Source organism: Pyxicephalus adspersus, chromosome 10, assembly GCF_032062135.1.
Source record: "Pyxicephalus adspersus chromosome 10, UCB_Pads_2.0, whole genome shotgun sequence".
NCBI lineage: Eukaryota > Metazoa > Chordata > Amphibia > Anura > Pyxicephalidae > Pyxicephalus > Pyxicephalus adspersus.
This window is the reverse complement of record NC_092867.1, coordinates 3,326,673-3,334,835: the sequence shown is the minus strand read 5'-3', so window position 1 is coordinate 3,334,835 and position 8,163 is coordinate 3,326,673. Positions and strand designations below refer to the sequence as shown.

At 35.7% G+C, this 8,163-nt stretch overlaps 1 protein-coding gene and 1 long non-coding RNA gene across 4 annotated transcripts in view; one reads left to right on the top strand and one right to left on the bottom strand.

The window, feature by feature from the left end:
* The window catches only part of RBM20 (RNA binding motif protein 20), a 113,940-nt gene that overhangs the window by 42,076 nt on the left and 63,701 nt on the right, over window positions 1-8,163 (bottom strand). The window contains exon 1 of one of the 3 annotated variants that reach the window (XM_072423877.1): window positions 7,052-7,359. The exons of the other annotated variants lie outside the window; for them this stretch is intronic. The gene's annotated coding sequence lies outside the window, so the exon portion shown is untranslated. Of the gene's footprint in view, window positions 1-7,051; window positions 7,360-8,163 lie in introns of those variants that run through there. 3 annotated transcript variants of the gene reach the window in all.
* Window positions 1-8,163, top strand: part of LOC140339278 (uncharacterized) — a 79,344-nt gene that overhangs the window by 56,095 nt on the left and 15,086 nt on the right. The window lies entirely within an intron of this gene.

Sequence of the window (8,163 nt, the reverse complement as noted above, 5' to 3'; positions counted from 1 at the left end):
TTCCTCTGCATTTCCTATAATTATAACAATAATTTAAATTGCAGTCTATTTAAAGTAGAACAAGCCCGGTTTATGTGGGAACACCACTGAGACCAAATAACCAAATGTTTTATTTATAAAAACATGAATGACTTTGGCAAATCTATATTGAGAGGCGATGCATTAACTTAACTCTAAAATACATGAAATCTAAGAATTATAACCCACAAAGATTTACTATAAACCAAAATATCAACTTTGGGTAGACGCAGCCAGCACAAGCATACCGAGCCTATTCTGAACCATTATTAACAGACATGTTCCAGGGTTTGATGTTCTTGTATTAAACCCCAGTAGCTCCGGTCTTACAACTACCACGCTGCACAAACTGTTTTTAACGGACTGTTTTTAAGGGGTGCGAACAGTTTGTTTAGGATTCCATGGTGCTAGAGTATCAAGACTGGGAGATTAACTAAGCAATGCCGGTCACAGACGTGATGAGATGTTTAAATTAGAAAAACAAGCTGCACCTGCACTTTATGTTAGCAGAGAACACCAGAGAGCACTTATACAACCAATCTGAAATGTTATCTGAGCACTTATCGCATATCGCTAAGGACAACCCACTCATACTTTACTATTAAGAGCTACAAAGAGATTCCATATTACAAGGATAGAGACATAGGGATGGAATCTTTGTGGATGTGCTGACACCAGGGCTTTTATCTAACTTGAAGATTGAGTACCCTTGTCCTTTAAATGAGCAGAACCATGACAATAATGTGCTTCATTAAACATATTCATCTAAAGAAATATTTTACAGTGGAATGAAGATAAGGCTAATTATGGGTCATATAATATGACCAATACCTGAAAATGTAAAATTGAATTTCAGTGATCTGCTTTGTAAAGATCTTCACATACAAAAGTTTATTGTTTTATTATTGTGGTAAATATACAGTGTGAATAAAACATTTTAGGTGAAGCAATTCTTAGTTTACAATAGAAGCGGTAAAGTTTTTTAGGTTCAGTCTCAACACTTCCCGACCCCTCTTATTCATCTGCTTTTTGTTTACATTAAAAATTAGAAAGCTGCTGTGGGGAAGCTTAACTAAAGAGGGAAAAAAAGTCAAACTAAGAAGCTTCTGCTGCAAAATTTGTGGATGAATTACTCCACAGTGGCTGCAGCTACAGAGGCAGAGAAAGATTGTAGTAGAATATGTAAATATTTCCATAGCAAAACAAACAGCTAAAAACACAGGTAAAGGACACAATTCAAAAAAAAAGTATGTACACACACACACACACACACACACACACAAACACACGATACATAAAGGATTTGTAATTCTGTTCAGCCAGTTTGTGATTCATACATCTGTTTTACTGCACGGCCAGCAGGGATAAAGTGATTTTTTTCTGGTTCAGCTTAGAACAAGCAGAACTACGTCAATCTGTGACACACAATTATAGCTGTAATGTGATATTATTTACACAATTTTATTTTTTAATGTAATCATACACTTAGAATAGGTGTGCAATAAAAAAGCCTGGAATCGGAAGAAATGTTCCCCTAAATATATCTGCTCCCTTCTCACTAAGACCATAAAAAGTCTTTTCAGCAAATTCTAATATTTATACTTTTTCTTTGCAGCTGATATTCTGGGTTTTATTTCCCAATATGACATCATCTGTATAGAATGTGTATGCTTTCAGTGTGCTGTGAGGGTTTCATGTGTGAGCTGTGGTTTCCTCTCCTAATTCAAAAACATAATTTTAGATTTTTTATATTGCTAATAATTGTTTACAAGCAATTTCAATTTTCTAGTTTAGTGAAATTCAATAGTAAAATGAGCTAAGCTTTGCAGCTGCTTGCAAAAGCCTGAAAAACCTAGCGGGTTACTTCCTATTACTGCTCCCAGGCTGCAGGCAGTGGCCAGTAGACACCCAGGAGCAGTAAGAATTGCATATTATAAATACTTAATGCTAAATAATTTATTCACATGAAATTGTTATTTAGCTGGTATTTAAAGCAGGATTATAATGTAAAAAAAATACTGTAAGGAAGCAAGTTGTTTATTGCAAAGGGTAAGCAACATTTATTAATAATAATAATAATAATAATAATAATAATAATAATAATCCATTCTGCAATAAAATAAACTTATCTGCCTGTTCAGAATGTTCCCTTTAAGTTACACTGCGATCCCACTAAACCTTGCTGTCAGGAATAAATTATCTCCCACATGCAATTGCCGAAATTAAGTTATTCGGGCCCGGCCAATAAAGAATCCTGAAGATCTTAAACCTGGAAGAAGACTGGGTAAAGAATCCAGCGCCTGTGACAGACTGAGTCCAGGTGAGTGTATTTAAAAATTCTAAACAGGCAGGTAAGTTTATTTTATTGCACATTGCATGTTCCTTCTAAAACATACAACCTACCTGCAGTCTTTTATTTGTTACTAAAATAAAACTCTATTATGTATTAAAATCCATACGTTCCTCATTGAACATCACAAAGCACAGAAACATTTTAGGAGTAAAAATCTGTGTAACAACCTTCTAGAATTTATTAGATGCATAAATTGCAAAAAATACAAAAGAAACAAAAACGTATCTAATCCTGGCCCATGCAATACATTTGTCACGCACTAAACTGCCTTTGCTTTTGTTGTTTTGTTTCACCATTTTACAACATATACACTACCACATGGAAAAAATAACCATTTATTGAACCAATCATACACATGTACATTATATATCTGTAGTCTTAGTTTTATAAATCTGCTTTCGATCGCTGAAGTTATTTTAAACTACATGACACAATTTTTAGGCACTTGTGACGGCGGCAGAAATCCTAATCCCCTTGCGATACATTGTGAAATATGTTCGGTAACACATGGGCTTGGTATGTAATGTCCGGAGCATGTCTGCTCTGCATTTCAGCAATTATCCATGCCTTACTGCTCGCTGCCATGCCTATCAGCGCCAAATCTGCAAGATCCCCGTACACGGCATTAACAACTGGCTAATAGTGGCCAGCACAGCCGCTTCCACCCAAAATGCACTCCTTTCAGCTTCTGCCCTTCAACATTCGGATGTTGCTTTTCGACACTGGTATTTCACAGAGTAGGATTTTTGGCACCAAAACCAAATAAAAATAAAGAATATCTGAAAATGACCTAAACTCTAACATATGGTTATTGATAAAACTTACACCTAACTCATCAAAACATTACATGTAAAATAAAAATAAAAACTCTAAAATAATTCTGCACGCTTAAGTATTTTCACCCTTTTTGTCAGCATTTATTTCACAGCAGCACTGCTGATCTTCCACATCTTTTTATTTTCTACTTTTTATCTCCTTGAGTAACTGGCACCTCTTTTCCCTGGCCTGGTCTTTTGTTGGTGACAAAAGTCTGAATTTGTGGAATATTCACTTGTAGTCTAAATTTGAAGCAAAGGACATGGTGAGAGTGAGAACAATTAGTACAGAACCTTGTCCACCTATAAACAGAACGTGCCTACACAAGGACACAAAAATCATTAGATTGTGAGCCCCTCTGAAGGACAGGTAGTGATATGACTGTGGACTTTGTACCGTGCTGCATAATATGATGGCGCTATATAAATACTGTGTAATAATACCAATAATAATTGCAATTACTTTAAAGCTTTTAGTTTAAATTTACATACTTTAACCTTAAAACTTAAAAAAAAACCCTTAACACCTGAGCTGAGTAATAGCACATAACAATCACCTCACTCATAATTAGTCAACCCTCATACCTGCAACACAACCCTTACCATAACAATTACCCTTACAACATTACTGTACCCATATAATAAAGCTTAGTTTTCCCTTTTCCAATCTGTAACGAAGAAAAACAGAACCACGTATCTGGGTTGTGCCATTAGGTAGATATACTTACCTGGATCACCATAGTATCGGCTTCTATTGGAAGGATAAGGATTGCCATTTACATTTCTTCACTACAGATTGGGGAAAGGGGGGTAATAAAAGATAACTGTACTGTATAGGTGTTATGCTTTACACCCTAATTTCTATCACTAATTATACTCTGACTGTCTTTGCTGACTTTATAAAATACATTATAATACCAGCTCCTATTGTGAGTCGAATAATATGGACTTGTTTAACATGTATCCATGTGAAGAATGTAAAGCGGTTTTTAAATCAGCCAACATCTGCTACTCAGAAATAATATATTTTCAGAATTTAGGCTTAGATATGAAGTGCTTGCTAGTTAGAAATGTGGAGGCAGAGCTACTAAAGAAGTTGAAAATATTTATACAAAAAAAAGAGTGAAAATTCACATCAACTATCCAAAAATGTGCAGACAAAAAAAATACTGGAAAAAAAGCTTTTCACTTTTTTTATTTAAATATCGGCCTCTTGGTCTTAACCAAAACTTCTGGTAATAAATAAAGGTGGAGCCGGTTAGATCTCTAAATATAATGAAATATGAATACTGTTTAGATATTTCAGCTACATATAATTCGTGTTGTAGTTTCTGACAACTACACCTTATTAGTATCCCCTAAAAAACAAATGTATCTGCTTTGCTTTTGGCTTAGAGGGTGTCATTGGGAGGTACTGGGCCAACACTGGGTCATTAAGACTGACACATGAAACACATAATAAAAAGCCCCCTTTGGTTCACAGGAACAGGACTCAGGGCATCTGCATGACTGGTGTAGTGAACAACCACACCTATAAAAAGTGTTATCAAGGACGTGGACAAAGGATTTAGGTGTCCTGGGAAAAATTTGGGGAAAAAAACATGATTCATGATAGATTATACAGCCCATATTGTCAAAAGATGGGTTTTAAGGACGAATACATAATGGGACACTAATAAAATTCACAAAAACATTGGTGTTTTGGTGTCTTCTATTTAAAGCTGACCTCTGGACAAAAAAAGTTACACATAGGTGATATATGAGAGTTGTTTTACTTCCAAAATTATTTCCAGCTCTTCTACATAGCATGGACGTATTTATCAGAGCATAAAACCTAATTTTCCCCATCTACATTTGGGTCCCTTCCTCTGCCTGTAACTGGACAGTTCCATCCCACCATATTAATGCATTGGGAGTCACAATGTCAGGTACTTACACATTTTTTATTAATAAAAATAATTTTGTGATAATTGGTCCAGGCTGAAATTTTGTCTTAGTGCAAATATTCTATTATATATTAGTATTATATATTTTTTGTTTGTTATTACTCTGCAACAATAACCACGCAATGTGGCTCAGTCAAAATGTTACCTAGTTGGTGAACTGCTATATGTTATGCAGTGATGTTTTAGAGATATATATATATATATATATATATATATAAAATGTAGTTTTCTATACTATTGTTTAGTAGCTACACCCCCACCCTATCAGAAAAAATAGCTCTTCATTCCTATTTATCTTAATCTTGTCTGGCTGTTACAGATAAAATCTGAGTATAATTCACATTTTAAATATAAAACAGTCTATGAAGATTTATCTAAGCAGTTATCTAGATTTGAAGTATGTATAATACAGAATGTGGACAACATGTCACTGGTAGGCTTTAGAAATCCACTAATGAAAAAGCCATCAAACCTCTAAGCCCAGGTACTTTACACTTGTGTGCTGAATACACAAAGCAAACAGCTGTACAACCACCAAATGGGTCTATTTATTTCTGCTGTTTAGAAAGTCTCAGCCCGCAGCGTACGCAAGCATTCATCCTAAATCCGGAAGCACACATTTCATTCAGCACTACAAATTAATTATGTTTCATCCATTCCCTAAATGATCCTTGGAAATGACTAGTCACCACTATAGAAATGTATTTTACTACAGAATAACAATAAGCTGCTGGATTTCATGCAGCCTAACAGTTTTTCAATGCTATTTAAACACAATTGCTCTTTCAGTTGTCTCATTTTTTAAAGTTTGGAAAGCCTCATAAATTGTAGCCATGGTTTGTAATTATGTTAGTGAGTGTTAAAAATTTTCTAGTATATATGATTCTCTGTGAATATGGTTTCACAAACTCTTTTCCAGTTACATAATGACAATTGTGTGTACTCGGATGATAATACGCTAGTCGTGTTTATGGAAACCGCAACCTACCTGATTCACATCCATGAATAAATTTACCTCTCATTCCAGGGAAAACTCGGAGTAACCCACCGATCGCAGGTACTGATGGCCTCAGAAATGAAGGCCGGCTTTATGTAACAAGTATTCAGGATCCCTCAGGAGCAATGATCCTTTTAACAAGTTATTTCATTCTCGTCCCTGGTGACCTTGGTACCCACAAGTAGCCTCTCACTAACTAACCTTCCATACTTTCTCTACGCCGTTTATGAGGCATGTAAGGTCAAGGGAAAGATGGTCAAGCTGAACCAAAAATATTTTCTAGGTATGTAAAGGGTTTTAATAAGGTTGTAGAAGGGAGCAATATCCAGTTAAACACATTACAGAAGAAGCTAATCTCAGATTAGGGAGAAAAAAAAAAAATATATATATATATATATACACAAAGTATTTAAAGTATAATTTTTTTTCTGAAAAAGTAGTAGACTTTTATTTGTGCTTTATAACAAATGATTGAAAATCACCTCAGATAAACATTGTTTAATCCAGACTGCTAGCTCTGGATTGCATAATACAGATGATACAAGATGTGATATCAGTGATGTGATTTATTAGTTACAATTGATGTCATTATTAACACCACTATCCAAAAGCTTTTTTTCCAGCCAGTACAGGGTTTTTTCCCCTTTCGAAAAAAGGGAATGATTCTGCTTGGATACGGTTTTACAAAATATAACAAAAATAAGATTTAGGAAAGTCTCTAGGGGACCAGAACTGGCCACATCATCAGAAAGTTGTGCTTGGATGACCTGTCTAAGCTACGAGCTATATTAGTTACCTAGGTAAGTCGCACGGGCCTTTTGCCAGTCAGTATTTTGTTTTTACATGCAGCATTGTGCAATAAAATCAAAGTCAAAGCAGCAAGTTGCTTCTGAAAGAATAGCAAAGTCGTAGATAATCCTACCTTACTCAGGCAAATCGAAACACCCGAGAGCCGCGTAACCAAGTACGGCGTGAAATTCCTTCCTATTATACGATTCACACTCCTCTCCACAAATAACGCTCATACTGTGCCAGCAATACACTCTCCCCGTGTTTACAATCCTCTCTTCCATCAAACCACAGAACCTTTAATGAAAGCGGCGCACAAGGACAGAAGGGGTCGTCACATGTCCTGTGGGATTGTTAACCTTACACACAATATCGCTTGATGTGTATGCCATATGTTCTCCGTCTCCTTCTGCTCCAGCTACTGACAGCCTCAGCTCGCTGGCCTTCCACAGTATGGAGAATGATTCCAGGCATGCTGGCTTCTCTCGTTATAATTGGATGTGTTAAATTCACAGCCAGCAAAGTAGCCGCTGCAGCCTTCCCTTCCCTTTCCATGTTGTGTTTTTCTATTTTTAAATACTGCCAAACACATCACAGTTTTCTCAATACAAACAAAGAAGAGAAGCAAGTGACAAATGGGGAGCAGACCGAACTCCCCAGCTGTTCCAGAATGAGAAGTCCCAGCAAACCACCTATATGTCCTGATAATGTTTCTGACATTTAAGAGGAGTAAATACAACACTATTCTGTACAAAACAACAATTTTACTCTTGTGTACAAGCAAATGTGCTATATGAGGTCAATTTTTTATTCTGAAGAAAACTGCTGGCTTTCCAAAATTCAGATCCAATGACATCAGCAACATCTTCAACCAGCGGAAAGAATGCAATCTGAGGATTTCCAAACCCAGTCAGTGTGGTTGATAACAAGACACCGATTAGTAAATTTCTTGCCAAGCAGAAACACAAAAACACTTGTTCACTGCAAACAACCACACATTCCAAGAAAGTAGTTATTTATGCCATAATTGCAAAATTAATACTTCCAAAAATCCAGGCCATCAATTAATAATTACAAAAATAAAACTGCATACTACCATGCTTCAATTTCATGCATTCTCTGCAATTATAAACATTTATTACCACTGTTAAAAAAACAGTTTTAGCATATTATCAAAAAGTCGCCTTAATCACACTGATTGTAAAACAGACACAAAGTTGGATCAAAACTGAACTCTAGGAAGAT